The sequence below is a fragment of the Triticum urartu genome, chromosome 2A, assembly GCF_056163025.1.
Source record: "Triticum urartu cultivar PI428250 chromosome 2A, HENAU_Tu73, whole genome shotgun sequence".
Lineage (NCBI taxonomy): Eukaryota > Viridiplantae > Streptophyta > Magnoliopsida > Poales > Poaceae > Triticum > Triticum urartu.
The window spans coordinates 1,141,675-1,157,584 of record NC_141874.1 but is presented as its reverse complement, the minus strand read 5'-3'; the positions used below and the strand labels follow the sequence as shown (position 1 = coordinate 1,157,584).

General features: G+C 44.1%; 1 protein-coding gene and 1 non-coding gene across 2 annotated transcripts in view; both read right to left on the bottom strand.

Annotated features, from left to right (window-relative positions):
• LOC125534925 (uncharacterized) overlaps positions 1-15,910 on the bottom strand; it is a 63,485-nt gene that overhangs the window by 12,820 nt on the left and 34,755 nt on the right. The window lies entirely within an intron of this gene.
• Positions 120-7,416, bottom strand: LOC125540589 (uncharacterized). The gene is made up of 4 exons (XR_015615473.1): positions 7,226-7,416; positions 6,805-7,116; positions 6,552-6,676; positions 120-1,490 (listed from the first exon to the last, which is right to left on the bottom strand). It is a non-coding gene; the product is annotated as an uncharacterized LOC125540589 (transcript).

Sequence of the window (15,910 nt, the reverse complement as noted above, 5' to 3'; positions counted from 1 at the left end):
GGTTAGGAAACATAACCATCTTTGATTAACGAGCTAATCAAGTAGAGGCATACTAGTGACACTCTGTTTGTCTATGTATTCACACATGTATTATGTTTCCGGTTAATACAATTCTAGCATGAATAATAAACATTTATCATGATATAAGGAAATAAATAATAACTTTATTATTGCCTCTAGGGCATATTTCCTTCAGTCACCATGCAAAATTGTGGCACCAAATCCTTCCTTTCTTTATATGTACCTCCCTAATGTTTGCGGCCATCTGCTCTATTATGTCTGCTGACAAGTCCAACTCCCAATCTGTGTGGCATATGTCTAGTACCCATAGGCTGTGAAATAATTCCATTGCTTGCCTATCTTGCCTCTCATCTTCTTCTACTCGCTGATCCTTGCAGCCATCTAATCCAAGGAACCTTAAGTTGTGGCAACAACAGAAAGGAGGTGCAAAAAAACTGAAGGTGCAGCGGCATAACTTGAGAACATGAAGTTTTCCCGATTGATGGAACATTTCATTAGGTAATGGTCTTAATGGAGGATCAGACTCGCTTGCGGCTGCAGCGAGGAAGAATGACGTTGACTCTGGCTGCACAACAGAGCTGTCCTTGGCCAATATCCATCGTTCCGGAGGAGTCCTCAATTTATCACCAAAGGAGGGCAGTGCATTAGATGAATAATCCTCCATATTTATTTGTTGATGCAGAGCAACAGCAACCTCCCATGCTTCATCACCTTGTATAATCCCATCGCAGACCCAATAGCTCGAAGCATGGGTAGCCCAGTTGTAGTCCATGATGTTGCCTCCCTGATAATTTAATGATAGCAGATACAAGCAACACTCTTCAACTGCTTCACCAAGATTGTCTGCGTACCCAACAATTTCTCTTGCCTCTTCTTTCAACAAAGAATCGTATTTGTAAGGTGTCACCCAATCATAAACAAAAAGATGGGACTTATCCACCTTTTTCACTTATTTGTGAGTTGAGGCAAAGCCTTCCTCGAAATGTCCACAAGACTTATTTAGCAGACCAACGATCTGGCTGGGGAATGCCAAAATTATTGAAGTCAATTGTGTTGTCGCTCCCATTATGGAAGACCACTAAATATTTGTGCTGTATTAAGGCCTGGTAAATCTCTGCCGCAACGTCTTGTATCTCAGCTCTGGAGCTTGATTCTATTTCTCTGAAATCATTTTCTTCATCTTGCCTGTCTAAAATATCCATTACCCGCTGAGGAAGCTTTAGCTCTTGTGTGATTGTCCTCTGGAGTGATCTTCGGCTTTTCCACCTCGAGCAATCGACGTGGATGATCTTGTTGAATTTCTTCAGTAGAGATGGCAGAGGGTTTTCAGCTATGGCTCTAAGCACCGCCGAAGAAGCCAACCCATTCCATCCATCAAAATAGATGGCCTTGTGTGCGGTAATGGTCGTATCCTCTAGATAATGGGTTATACTTTGCACCGCTTCTTCGACGGTGTTCACATCAGGGAACTGCATTAGTTGATAATATAGCAATTAGCTAAGGTCACTTACTTTAGCAATGTTTCGTCTAGCAACATAGTATATGCAAAAGATGCACTGTATATTTGTATTGTTATTATTATTAGGGTCAACACCAATCAATCAAACTGTATGGCATGCGTGGTCACTCATACTGGCACCCGATAGTAAGCCTCGACCATCGTTTCAGTAGGATGGTCCAAAGATAATGTTAGAATAAATCCGAGGCATTACCGTCGATCATCCGAAGACCAAGCAATCACACAAGCATGACACCGAGATTTGTTAATGAGGTTCACCGATATGGCCACATCCCCGGGGCCTAACTATGGGCGCTCCTCCCCATGACACCGCTACAATACCGCACCAGGTCGCCCTGGACGCCGGCACATGCCGCCGGCTTCCCCTGCGTTCATGTGCTATTATATTGGCATATGTTACATCATGTGTCTACCCCCGCTATATATGAGAGGCCTAGGATACAAGTGTCCTACTAGGACACGACTTCACATCCTATGTAAACACAATATAACTCATACTCCAACTGTAACCTACCTTGTACACAATATTCGACACAACTCCAACAGATAAGAGGGGCATGTGGCGCCCGATATGTCCCCCCTATACCCCCACCCCGACTCCGCTCCTCTTCTCCTAAGCGCCTCACCTCAATCATTGCCCACCCCATATGTGAGCCGCACCCCTTAGTGTCTTTACCTACCAATATTTCTCTTTGCCTCTGTTTGTTTTTCACTCTGTCGATCATGTGCATGCCATATGTTTGACAAAATGCCTATGAGTAATGCGATTGATGTGTGTCAATTGATTGTTGTGTTTTACTTTATTTAGCTTGCATCACCCCCTTCCTCATCTCTCCGGCGACTGAATAGCTTATTCTACACCCCCTAGTAACGTATTTTCATACTATATAGTTTTAGTATTGTAGATGTTCATATTTTTTTATATAAATTTGGTAAACTTTGTGTAGTTTGATTTTGACCAAATTTTATATGTGGAGTAAAAAGAAATGGAGGGAGTATTAGTAATCACGTTACCGGTTGCCATCACTTCACTGTTTGCCTATTAATCTATATAGTAATCTGGTTACCAGGTTGACACACAAACAATAATGAGATACGACGTGTGTACAGGACATAGTAATCATGTTACCATGTGCCACCGTTTCAATTGAGCACGCACAGCACTAAGTAGCTACGCACAAAAGTAATGGTCAAACCCATTTTTACTAGTACAAGTTAGTCTCATTTACTATTGTTCTATGGGTTAGTCCTTGTAAAGAAAACCCGATTCGATTACCCTCGGTAGGTGGCTCGTTACGGTTGATTTGATCGTGGAGGCGTGCGACCCTGGACAATTCAGTTTTTTTATATGAACCGCTTGGTCTGGCTGCGGTAATTAAAGGACGCGCCCGTTAATGTGTGTCGGAGCGTACGAATTTTTTTTAAAAAATCATTTGTACCATTTTTTAGATCATCTGTTCATGAATTTAAATACACACATATAATATATATATATATATATATATATATATAATTGCAGGACCACCATTAAGTTTTCCTTTAGCTATCCATCTTTTGGCCCTTCTTAATTAACATGTTTTTCCTCCTGTACTATATATAGGTTAGCAAGATGATAGGCTTGTCGTATGGAATGACAAAATGGCATGAACCTGATTATATGCTGCTATGGTACAGTTAGCTATTATGCCAAAGTTCTGTTAGCTAATATTTGCACATTAGGAATGAGCGTTCAATTTAGAACTGGATATGCAGGCAAGCAATTCATGTAACAACCTGAATCTGATCGAATGGTCTCTACGTACTAATTACTAAGTTGAAAACTGGACATATATTAGTGCGGCACATTCTGCCTAATCACGCACTGACTCCCACTCTCACAATTGAAGCCCTTACAAGGTTCTTATGTAAAACTAGTACGCTATAAAAACTAGAACTGATTTTCAGTGTTCTTTACTTCTTGAGATGAACATATTGAACTCTCAGTGCTGGAAGCCCCTCACGGGAGAACCCTAGCGCTGGGGGCCTCTCCATCTCTCCTGGCTCCTCCCTCGCTGCCGCAAGGGGGCGTGGCCAGGCGAAGCCTGCTCGGCGCCGGCGTCGGCGGGGCCTTTCTTGCCTCCTCGCCTTGAAGCCGTGACGCGGGACGGGGCGTCCTTGCTGGGATGCGGCACGGTTTGGCGTTCGTCGCCAAGGGGGCTGGTTCGGCGTGTGTCGCCGAAGGGAGCCCCAACACAGTGAACGAGTGAATGGGGATATTGGAGAGCAAATGTGTCTCACTAGTTCTTTGCTTGGAATTGTCTGTTTCTTTGCCTCTTCCTCCTTTTCCTTTCTCTTTGAATAAAGCAAAAGGGTTTTTGTATTCCTTATGACAAGGAGCTGTTATAGTTTCAGTCCTTCACAAGGTAATGTTCTTTCTCCTTATATGCAAGTCCTCTGTGTTGATTTATTCTGAAACGTTGCCAACAAATTTTTGGTCGTGATGCATGTTAGTTGCAGCAATTACAAAAGTGCATTGTAGATTGCTAGGTCAAGTAAAGAATGAGCCATGTGTAAACTGAGGTAATGCCCTGTTTCCATGATTACCGAATTCAGCTTGCTACTAAAACCAACCAGAACTGGTGGTTTCTACCATACGATGAATCATGAATATACCTAGCTATAAATCGGTAATGCTTACATGTGTGCACAAGTAGGCGTTCAGCTGCACTGCATTGAGACGAGGGAGCAACTATGCGTGTGTGTGTCCACTGATTGTCTCTGTGTGAGTTTGATTGTGGCCATCATTTCTTTATCCTTGGACCGAGTTAATGAACATGTAAGTCTTGAAAGTATAATTTTGTATTCAATAAAAAATTAATACCTGGCATGTTTTTTTTCATGAAAATACTCCCTCCGTTTCTAAATATAGGTCTTTCTACAGATTTCAACAAGTAACTACATACGGAGCAAAATGAATGAACCTACACTTCAAAATATGTCTATATACATCCCGGGTGCCGGTGCTGCTTTGTATCCTTGGACTGGCGCTGCTTTGACAGCCCGGGTGCCGGTGCTGACGCGCTCGTCCGCCCGACGTCCCAAGTCGTCCATCATCGCCAGCTTCATCTCGGACTCCGCAACCACCCCGCCTTCACCGAGCGGCATCCCCGACCTTGGCGCGATCAGCTTGATCACTCGCTTACCTCCACGACCCGCCCATCTACGCCGCACGACCGACCTGGTCCGTCGGTTGCGGGCGCCTTCACAGGTCCTGTGAAGATTGTCCCCAAGTTCAGTGCGCCCCTCCACCGAACGAGCAACGAGTTGCCGCTGCGTTGCCCCGTCGGGCCGCAGCGCTGCCACCCCGTGGTTCTCGCGGCTGCATCGACTCACGCGTTACCGCTGCGTCGCCCCTTCGGGCTGTAGTGCCGCGATACGCGGTCCCCGCCACTGCCCGGAGGCCGTCCCCGCAGTTGCACCGACCCGGGCGCCGCCTCTGCGTTGCCCCTTCGGGCCGTCGCCACGACCCGCGGTCCCCACCACCTCCCCGAGTTCTTCCCGCCGTCGCCAAGACTCGCATGTTGCCGCCGCGTCGCCACTTCGGGCCATGGCGCTGCGGCCAGCGGTCCACTCCGCCATCACCGCGCGTCGACTTCCCGTGGTACGCGTCGCGCCGCCTCCCTCGGGCCGTAGTACCGCGATACGCGGTCCCCGCTGCCGCCCGGAGGCCGTCCCCGCAGTTGCACCGACCCGGGCTCCGCCTCTGCGTCGCCCCTTCAGGCCGTCGCCGTGACCCGCGGTCCCCACCACCTCCCTGAGTTCTTCCCGCCGTCACCAAGACTCGCCTGCTGGCGCCGCGTCGCCACTTCGGGCCATGGCGCTGCGGCCAGCGGTCCACTCTGCCATCACCGCGCGTCGACTTCCCGTGGTACACGCCGCGCCGCCTACCTCGGCGCGGGAACGCCACCGTCCGCGCCGGTCTTCGTCACGCTGCCGGATTTCTTGCCTACTTCAAGCACCACCTCCGCGCTCCTAACCAAGCCGCCGCCGCTGCTACCCCCGTAGCCGCCGCTGCCCGTCCACCTCCTTCGCCTTCTTCCAGCACTAGCCCATCGCCAGGGTCGTCGTCATCTACCCCGACCACTTCATCTACTCCGACCACCCTTGGTGACATCAGCCTCACGCCGATTGATGCCACAACCATCGTCGAGTCTCTTTCTTTGTTGGACCCTCCGACTCCTCGACGTGGCGTACAACTCGTGCAGGTCCCTTGTCTACGCACGCCCAGTGCTGACAACACCGATGCGTGCCTTCGTCCACGACGTGTTCCCGGGCCTGGCAAGCCTGGCATGCCTGGTGCCGACAACACCGACGCGTGCCTTCGTCTACGATGTGTCCCCGGGTTTGGCGAACCCGGCGCGACACCTCGTCAACACGGTCTTCTTCCCTGCGTACCACTGTGCCCGTGCTAACTCGGCGCCTCTTTGCGCCCGCGGCTCCATGGCGACTTCCTCGACACCAGCTACCCCGACTCGGCATCGATCACAAGTTCTTTGCACGGCTACCTCGACCACGGCTACGCCACCTACGCTCTCGTCTATCTTCACAAACGGCACAAAGGGCTACCGCCTTGCTTGAGCAACCTCGTCGGTTTTCACTCTAGCCACGACTTCCGCGAGGTGTCGACTGTTACGACTGTGGGGGGATGTCTGTCGACTTGAGTATATGATTATTAGGAAGTATAGGATAGACTAGGATTTGGTCCTGCCTTGTCTTGTACTTCAAGTTGATCTTTGTACTCCTATATATATGCCCACGAGGCTCAAGCAATACAATCAACTATTCCACCAATCCTCTCTCTCCCTTCTAACACTTAGCATGTATGTATGACTCAGTGGAGTGAGTACTTTTTAAATCTTGAACCTGAGTATATAACACTTTTATTCATGATGCAACCCGTCAAAAAATAATACAACTGCTCTAAATCGTCATAATAGCATGGCACGCGACGTGCACGCACTCAGACAAATACCTTTCGAGGCATGATGAATTATACTCCAAAGGAAGGGCTGGCGGGTGAAGACAAGAATCTCCAGATGTCAATCTAGCCCATCGATCGATCTGCACCTCCAGATTAATTATTTTGCTAGTTCGCACCTAGTTACAGAAAGAGATTGGTATAAATTAGCCATACACTTGTTATTTAATTTGGGGAAAAAACTCAAGTGCGAGCAATTAGAGGAGAGAACAATTGAAGCCACGTCGTAGTAGCAGTAGTATCTTACTAGGCAGGATCCTGTGTGCTGATGATGAATAACGCAAGAATTAATTTGTATGTGCTACTGATATCTTCAAGACTGTAAACTCCAAAAGAGGTAGTGGCAGAAGAAGAAAGATGTTTATGCGAGGTGATATGAAGGAGGAGCAATGAAAGATGTTTATGCGAGGTATTGGAGAGCAATTGTGCGTGCCTTAGTAGAGAAGCTCCAGATGTTGTTAATCTACCCCATGGATCTGCACCTCCAGATGAGTTATTTCGCTAGCTTCTACCACCTGGTACGTAGCCGTAGGTAGTTACCAGAAGAGCATAGGAATTACTTATGTTTGTGAATGCATGAACAAACATTGTCAGATTAGCGGTCAATTAACATAAGGTATATAGAAAATAGAAGATTTGATCATACATATAGCATAGTAGTGTAGTACCTAAATTTGCAGGCAGACACTATGAAGTCAGGTGATATGAAGGAGGAGCAGTGAACGAAAGAATGGAGACATTGGAGAGCAAATGTGGCTGACTAGTTCTGGTATGTGTTGCGGGGCTTGTGTTTGGGGCTGCACGGCATATTCATTGGTGAACGAACGAACGAACGAACGAATGGGGACCAGTCAATTCTTTGCTTGGGGCTGCAGCAAAGTAAAGCACAAAGATGCAATTGTCTGCTTCTTTTCTTCATTCCCCTTTTCCTTTTCCTTTTTCTTTTTCTTTGAATAAAGCATGGGCAGGGCAGGGCAGGGTCTAGACTCCACACCTTCGATCAGATTCCTAATGCAAATCACGAGTACTATAATGCCGTTAGTTTCGGGTTGAGAGGCCAAAGCCTAGCCCAGATGAAATACAACTATGAAATTAATGGAGTTACTTATAGGTCAATAATATACCATCAATCGGGTGGAATAAGTCAAAACTAGTATACATCAGACAGCTAATAAATCACTGTAAAAGCTGGCTGAAATATCAAGAATGCAAGCTGTTTGATTGGAACTAAATTGTAAGTACATTAATTGGACTATGCTAATGCTGATTCCTTGGTATGGTGTATACTTCTCCTTTCTCAGTCGATTGATTGACGACAGAAAACTAAATAAGATGCTTAGCAGAAAAGAAAAAGAATAACTCATAGAGTACTAAAACAAAAATGTTCTTATTAAGATGTCAAACCAACAAACGTCACAAAGAAATAAAGGAAATACAGATGTACTAGTTCTGGTGTGCAGTGGTGTTCGGCCGTGCTTTGGCTTTAGTTTTAGCCAAGGCATCTGTAGCTGGCTGCTTCTTTGCTTGAGGCTGGAGCTACTTGAAGAATAAAGATTTTGCAGAGATTCTTTTTCTTTTCCTTTGAATGTAAAGCAGGGGCCAAGACCTTGGACTGGAGTCCAAGCAGTATCGAAAGGTGTGCGGGACGGACTACTCAGAGAATTTATTGTCTTCTCTTTTACATGAAAAACTTAAATAAAAATAATACTGCCAGAAACAGCCGTAGAGGAAGTACTGTATATCCAATAAACAATTTGCATATGTAATCCCAGTTTCAGACTTTTATGCTGAAAACATAGGTGATGCAGTGCAAATATTCCAAGAATGCAAGCACCATTAATTGTTAGATCAACATAAATATGCGTGCATTAACTGGTTGGAAACAACACAGCAGACTACGCTACTGAATTCCCACAAAAACCGTGGGAGGAGAAATGAACGAATGAGTGGGGATATGCTTTTGCCATTCTTTGCTTGGGGCTGCATCAAAGTAAAGAACAAAGATGGAATTATTGTCTGCTTTGCTACTTCCTCTTCTTTTTTTTTCCTTTTTCTTTGCATAAAGCAGGGGCAGGGCAGGGTCTGCACCTTGGATCAGATCCCTAAGTAAAATGCCATCGGAATTGGGTTGAGAGGGAGAAGCTTAGCCCAGATCACATATAACTATGAAATTAATTGAGTTACTTTGGTCAATAATATACCATCAATCGGCTGGAGTAAGTCAAAACTTCTAAATACAAGGACCACCCGGTGTGCCTAATTCACACCTGTCTTTGCCCTTTTTATCTCTATATATGTGTCTATTGAGTTTGATGTTGGATTTTGTATTTTTAGGGGTTCTACATATTTGTCTTGCGAACATCCCAAAAACTCGAAGTTCTCCAACTTCCAAATTTTTTAGTATTCTGAAATGGGAGCATGGTAGCCCCCCAAATGGGGACGAATGAGCAGGTGGATCTTTGTGCGGCAAATCCTATTTCTCACTCTCTGTGACAAGGTGTCGACCCACCTTATAGAAGGTTCTTTCTCGTTCCATTTTTTATTTTTGTTTTTCTGTTGATTTAATTTTTTTTCAACAACCGACTGGAAACCAAAAAACTGCTCAAAAACAATTAATCGCTACAAATCAAGTTGCTAAGTTAAGAAAACGTTTGTGCCATTTCAAAAAAAAATGCACACTTAAGAAAATGTTTGCATGTTTTGAAACAAATGTGCTGAAAAATGTTCAACATGTGTTTGAAATGGTTCGCTATTTATTAAAGAAAATGTTCAATGTGCATTTTAAAACTTGTCAATATGTATTTTGGATAAATGTTCATGACGTATACAAAAAATGTTTAATGTGTATCTGAAATATGTTAAACTTGTATACAAAAAAATTCAACGTGTATTTCAAAAAAGTCGACATGTATATGGAAAATGAAGAAAAATAAAAGGAGAAATAAAACAAAAAAGAACTGAAGAGAAATGTTCAATGTGTGTCTAGAAAATGTTTAACATGTATTTAAAAATGTTTAAAGTGTATTCGAAAAAATGTCCGTGTACTAAAACTATGTGGATTAAAAAGTTTCACGAATTTAGAAAAAGAATAGTAAAAATTATAAGAACAATAAAAGACCGAAACCCCCCAAAAAATAGAAAACCAAAATAAGAAATGGAAAGCCGGCAAAAAGAATCACAAAGGCAGGAAAAAAATAAGGGCCCGGGACCTTCCTCGAACCGGCAAAAACGGGGTAGAAGCTTCCCAAAACCGTGCTAAATGGGTCGACACATTTCAATGGTCCATGTTAGCAAGGCCACGATAGGTATCATAGTAAGCGATGTATAGCATTCGTCGAGTGCGGAGCCAATGGCTCAGAAAGTTCTTGCAGCAGCCAGCTCCACGCGAGAGGATTTGGGTGGGTTATTAGGAACCCGAAGTGGTGTTGCCTGAGTAGGAGGAGAGAGAGAGAGGGGGGGAAGGGAGGAGAAGACGGAAAAGACCGATGAGCAAGCTGCATCGTGATTCTAATGTCCAACCAAGGCCCTTACTTCGCACCGGGTTACCTCGGTTTTGAAGGATTTTTTCCATAAAAACACATTGGGCGTTCAATCACTGCACCTCTGGTTTCCTCAAGGTATTGTTTTCAGCTACCATATGTTGGGTTTCGTAGTAATTTCAAAAAAATTCCTACGCACACGCAAGATCATGGTGATGTATAGCAACGAGAGGGGGAGTATGATCTACATACCTAGTAGACCGACAACGGAAGCGTTTGGTTGATGTAGTCGTACGTCTTCACGATCTGACCGATCAAGCACCGAAACTACGGCACCTCCGAGTTCTAGCACACGTTCAGCTCGATGACGATCCCCGGACTCCGATCCAGCAAAGTGTCGGGGAAGAGTTCCGTCAGCACGACGGCGTGGTGACGATCTTGATGTACTACTACAGCAGGGCTTCGCCTAAACTCCGCTACAATATTATCGAGGACTATGGTGGAAGGGGGCACCGCACACGGCTAAGGAATAGATCACCTGGATCAACTTGTGTGTCTCTGGGGTGTCCCTGCCTCTGTATATAAAGGACTAAAGGGGGGAGGCTGGACGGCCAAGGAGGGCGCGCCAGGAGAGTCCTACTCCCTCTGGGAGTAGGATTCCCCCCCCCCCCCAATCCTAGTTGGAATAGGATTCGCGGAGGGGGAAAAGAGAGAGGGGGGCCGGCCACCTCTCCTTGTCCTAATAGGACTAGGGGAGGGAGGGAGGCGCGCGGCCCATCTTGGGCTGCCCCTTCTCTTTTCCACTAAAGCCCATTAAGGCCCATATAGCTCCCGGGGGGGTTCCGGCAACCTCCCGGTACTCCGGTAAAATCCCGATTTCACCCGGAACACTTCCGATATCCAAACATAGGCTTCAAATATATCAATCTTTATTTCTCGACCATTTTGAGACTCCTCGTCATGTCCGTGATCACATCCGGGACTCCGAACTATCTTCGGTACATCAAAATGCATAAACTCATAATATAACTGTCATCGTAACCTTAAGCGTGCGGACGCTACGGGTTCGAGAACAATGTAGACATGACCGAGACATGCCTCCAGTCAATAACCAATAGCGGGACCTGGATGCCCATATTGGCTCCTACATATTCTATGAAGATCTTTATCGGTCAGACCGCATAACAACATACGTCGTTCCCTTTGTCATCGGTATGCTACTTGCCCGAGATTCGATCGTCGGTATTCTAAATACCTAGTTCAATCTCGTTACCGGCAAGTCTCTTTACTCGTTCCGTGATACATCATCTCACAACTAACATATTAGTTGTAATGCTTGCAAGGCTTATGTGATGTGCATTACCGAGAGGGCCCAGAGATACCTCTCCGACAATCGGAGTGACAAATCCTAATCTCGAAATACGCCAACCCAACATCTACCTTTGGAGACACCTGTAGTACTCCTTTATAATCACCCAGTTACGTTGTGACGTTTGGTAGCACCCAAAGTGTTCCTCTGGTAAACGGGAGTTGCATAATCTCATAGTTATAGGAACATGTATAAGTCATGAAGAAAGCAATAGCAACATACTAAACGATCGGGTGCTAAGCTAATGGAATGGGTCATGTCAATCAGATCATTCAACTAATGATGTGATCCCATTAATCAAATAACAACTACTTTGTCTATGGTTAGGAAACATAACCATCTTTGATTAATGAGCTAGTCAAGTAGAGGCATACTAGTGACACTCTGTTTGTCTATGTATTCACACATGTATTATGTTTCCGGTTAATACAATTCTAGCATGAATAATAAACATTTATCATGATATAAGGAAATAAATAATAACTTTATTATTTCCTCTAGGGCATATTTCCTTCACCATACTCATCCTTACTCTCACCAGCTTTCGGCATAGCTTTCCACTCATCCCTGAATTTTACCTCCTCTTGGATCGGGATCCCGCCTAAGAACAAGAAAGCGAAGAGACAAATCTGTTGCGATACACATAATACATTTGCACTAAAGTCAATACCAACAATTCCGTGCACAAGTACATAGGGTTGCAAGGCTATGTCTCAGCCCATAGCCCGAGTGGACTACTCACACATTATAGATGAATCATAGAAGAAGGACGTTGTAGATTGAACTTGAAGATGAATGCTTGATTACAGTCTTACAACGTATCTCGGTTACAAGTGATGGCTATGGCTGGGGGTGATTGCTATGGAGATGGAGATAGAGATAGGGAGTGGCGACGACTATCAGATGGAGATAGATTAAGGCTTCGGTGGTCTATTGCGACCGGGGGATCGACCCTTTTATGAAGTTGGCTTGTGCTAACATCACAGAGCCGCCGTGGGTGGTACGAGCAAGCACGCTCATACCAAGCGTTGGTTTCTCTCCTATTTGCGCTCCAATGCCTCTGTTTTCTCTGGATTAATTGTCTATGTTCATATTTCCTTTATTCTTCAATTTCTTCCTTAAAATGGTACATTCTGCAAGGAAACAAAATAAATGGAGAAATTTGCAATCACTAGCTTTTATTAGTCATCAGTGGGAATATGAGAGGAAAATGCATGGGAGCTCTCGGGTGCCACACAACCCTATATGAATATAGTATTAAGAAAATATCCGGAAATTTCAAAAAGAATTGGAATTTTGGGATATCAAACATGGGTGCCCACTCTACCTCCAAGCTTTAGTTTCATGAGGAATGGATACCCGTGGTAAACCTGGCGAAGAAAATAGGTCTGATATACGATCCATCCAAATATTTTTCTATACGTAGGAATTTTTTGATTTTATTTACTGATAGTACCACATACACTCATTCCTCACGGAACTAAACATGCGAGTAGAATGGGCACCCATGTTTGATATCCCAAAAATTCAGAATTTTTTTGAAATTTCCTAATATTTGCTTTTAATACTATATTCATATAAGTGTGTGTGGCACCCATGAGCCACAAATCCTTATCCGAATATCAGAGTAATTCTCTCGGAATATATCCAGGATTACCAGGTTTACGCCAACCCAACATCTACCTTTGGAGACACCTGTAGTACTCCTTTATAATCACCCAGTTACGTTGTGACGTTTGGTAGCACCCAAAGTGTTCCTCCGGTAAACGGGATTTGCATAATCTCATAGTTATAGGAACATGTATAAGTCATGAAGAAAGCAATAGCAACATACTAAACGATCGGGTGCTAAGCTAATGGAATGGGTCATGTCAATCAGATCATTCAACTAATGATGTGATCCCATTAATCAAATAACAACTACTTTGTCTATGGTTAGGAAACATAACCATCTTTGATTAATGAGCTAGTCAATTAGAGGCATACTAGTGACACTCTGTTTGTCTATGTATTCACACATGTATTATGTTTCCGATTAATACAATTCTAGCATGAATAATAAACATTTATCATGATATAAGGAAATAAATAATAACTTTATTATTGCCTCTAGGGCATATTTCCTTCAGTCTCCCACTTGCACTAGAGTCAATAATCTAGATTACACAGTAATGATTCTAACACCCATGGAGCCTTGGTGCTGATCATGTTTTGCTCGTGGAAGAGGCTTAGTCAATGGGTCTGCAACATTCAGATCCGTATGTATCTTGCAAATCTCTATGTCTCCCACCTGGACTAGATCCCGGATGGAATTGAAGCGTCTCTTGATGTGCTTGGTTCTCTTGTGAAATATGGATTCCTTTGCCAAGGCAATTGCACCAGTATTGTCACAAAAGATTTTCATTGGACCCGATGCACTAGGTATGACACCTAGATTGGATATGAACTCCTTCATCCAGACTCCTTCATTTGCTGCTTCTGAAGCAGCTATGTACTCCGCTTCACATGTAGATCCCGCTACAACGCTTTGTTTAGAACTGCACCAACTTACAGCCCCACCCTTTAATGTAAACACGTATCCGGTTTGCGATTTAGAATCGTCCGGATCAGTGTCAAAGCTTGCATCAACGTAACCTTTTACGATGAGCTCTTTGTCACCTCCATATATGAGAAGCATATCCTTAGTCCTTTTCAGGTATTTCAGGATGTTCTTGACCGTTGTCCAGTGATCCACTCCTGGATTACTTTGGTACCTCCCTGCTAGACTTATAGCAAGGCACACATCAGGTCTGGTACACAGCATTGCATACATGATAGATCCTATGGCTGATGCATAGGGAACATCTTTCATATTCTCTCTATCTTCTGCAGAGGTCGGGCATTGAGTCTTACTCAACTTCACACCTTGTAACACAGGCAAGAACCCTTTCTTTGCTTGATCCATTTTGAATTTCTTCAAAACTTTCTCAAGGTATGTGGTTTGTGAAAATCCAATTAAGCGTCTTGATCTATCTCTATAGATCTTAATGCCTAATATATAAGCAGCTTCACCGAGGTCTTTCATTGAAAAACTCTTATTCAAGTATCCCTTTATGCTATCCAGAAATTCTATATTATTTCCAATCAGTAATATGTCATCTACATATAATATCAGAAATGCTACAGAGCTCCCACTCACTTTCTTGTAAATACAGGCTTCTCCAAAAGTCTGTATAAAACCAAATGCTTTGATTACACTATCAAAACGTTTATTCCAACTCCGAGAGGCTTGCACCAGTCCATAAATGGATCGCTGGAGCTTGCACACTTTGTTAGCTCCCTTTGGATCGACAAAACCTTCCGGTTGCATCATATACAACTCTTCTTCCAGAAATCCATTCAGGAATGCAGTTTTGACATCCATCTGCCAAATTTCATAATCATAAAATGCGGCAATTGCTAACATGATTCGGACAGACTTAAGCATCGCTACGGGTGAGAAGGTCTCATCGTAGTCAATTCCTTGAACTTGCCGAAAACCTTTTGCGACAAGTCGAGCTTTGTAGACAGTAATATTATAGTCAGCGTCAGTCTTCTTCTTGAAGATCCATTTATTTTCAATTGCTTGCCGATCATCGGGCAAGTCAACCAAAGTCCATACTTTGTTCTCATACATGGATCCCATCTCAGATTTCATGGCTTCAAGCCACTTTGCGGAATCTGGGCTCACCATCGCTTCTTCATAGTTCGTAGGTTCATCATGATCTAGTAGCATGACTTCCAGAACGGGATTACCGTACCACTCTGGTGCGGATCTTACTCTGGTTGATCTACGAGGTTCAGTAGTATCTTGTTCTGAAGTTTCATGATCATCATCATTAGCTTCCTCACTAACTGGTGTAGATGTCACAGAAACAGTTTTCTGTGATGCACTACTTTCCAATAAGGGAGCAGGTACAGTTACCTCATCAAGTTCTACTTTCCTCCCACTCACTTCTTTCGAGAGAAACTCCTTCTCTAGAAAGTTTCCGAATTTAGCAACAAAAGTCTTGCCTTCGGATCTGTGATAGAAGGTGTATCCAATAGTCTCCTTTGGATATCCTATGAAGACACATTTCTCCGATTTGGGTTCGAGCTTATCAGGTTGAAATTTTTTCACATAAGCATCGCAGCCCCAAACTTTCAGAAACGACAACTTTGGTTTCTTGCCAAACCATAGTTCATAAGGCGTCGTCTCAACGGATTTTGATGGTGCCCTATTTAACGTGAATGCGGCCGTCTCTAGAGCGTATCCCCAAAACGATAGCGGTAAATCAGTAAGAGACATCATAGATCGCACCATATCTAGTAAAGTATGATTACGACGTTCGGACACACCATTACGCTGTGGTGTTCCGGGTGGCATGAGTTGCGAAACTATTCCACATTGTTTCAAATGTACACCAAACTCGTAACTCAAACATTCTCCTCCACGATCAGATCGTAGAAACTTTATTTTCTTGTTACGATGATTTTCAACTTCACTC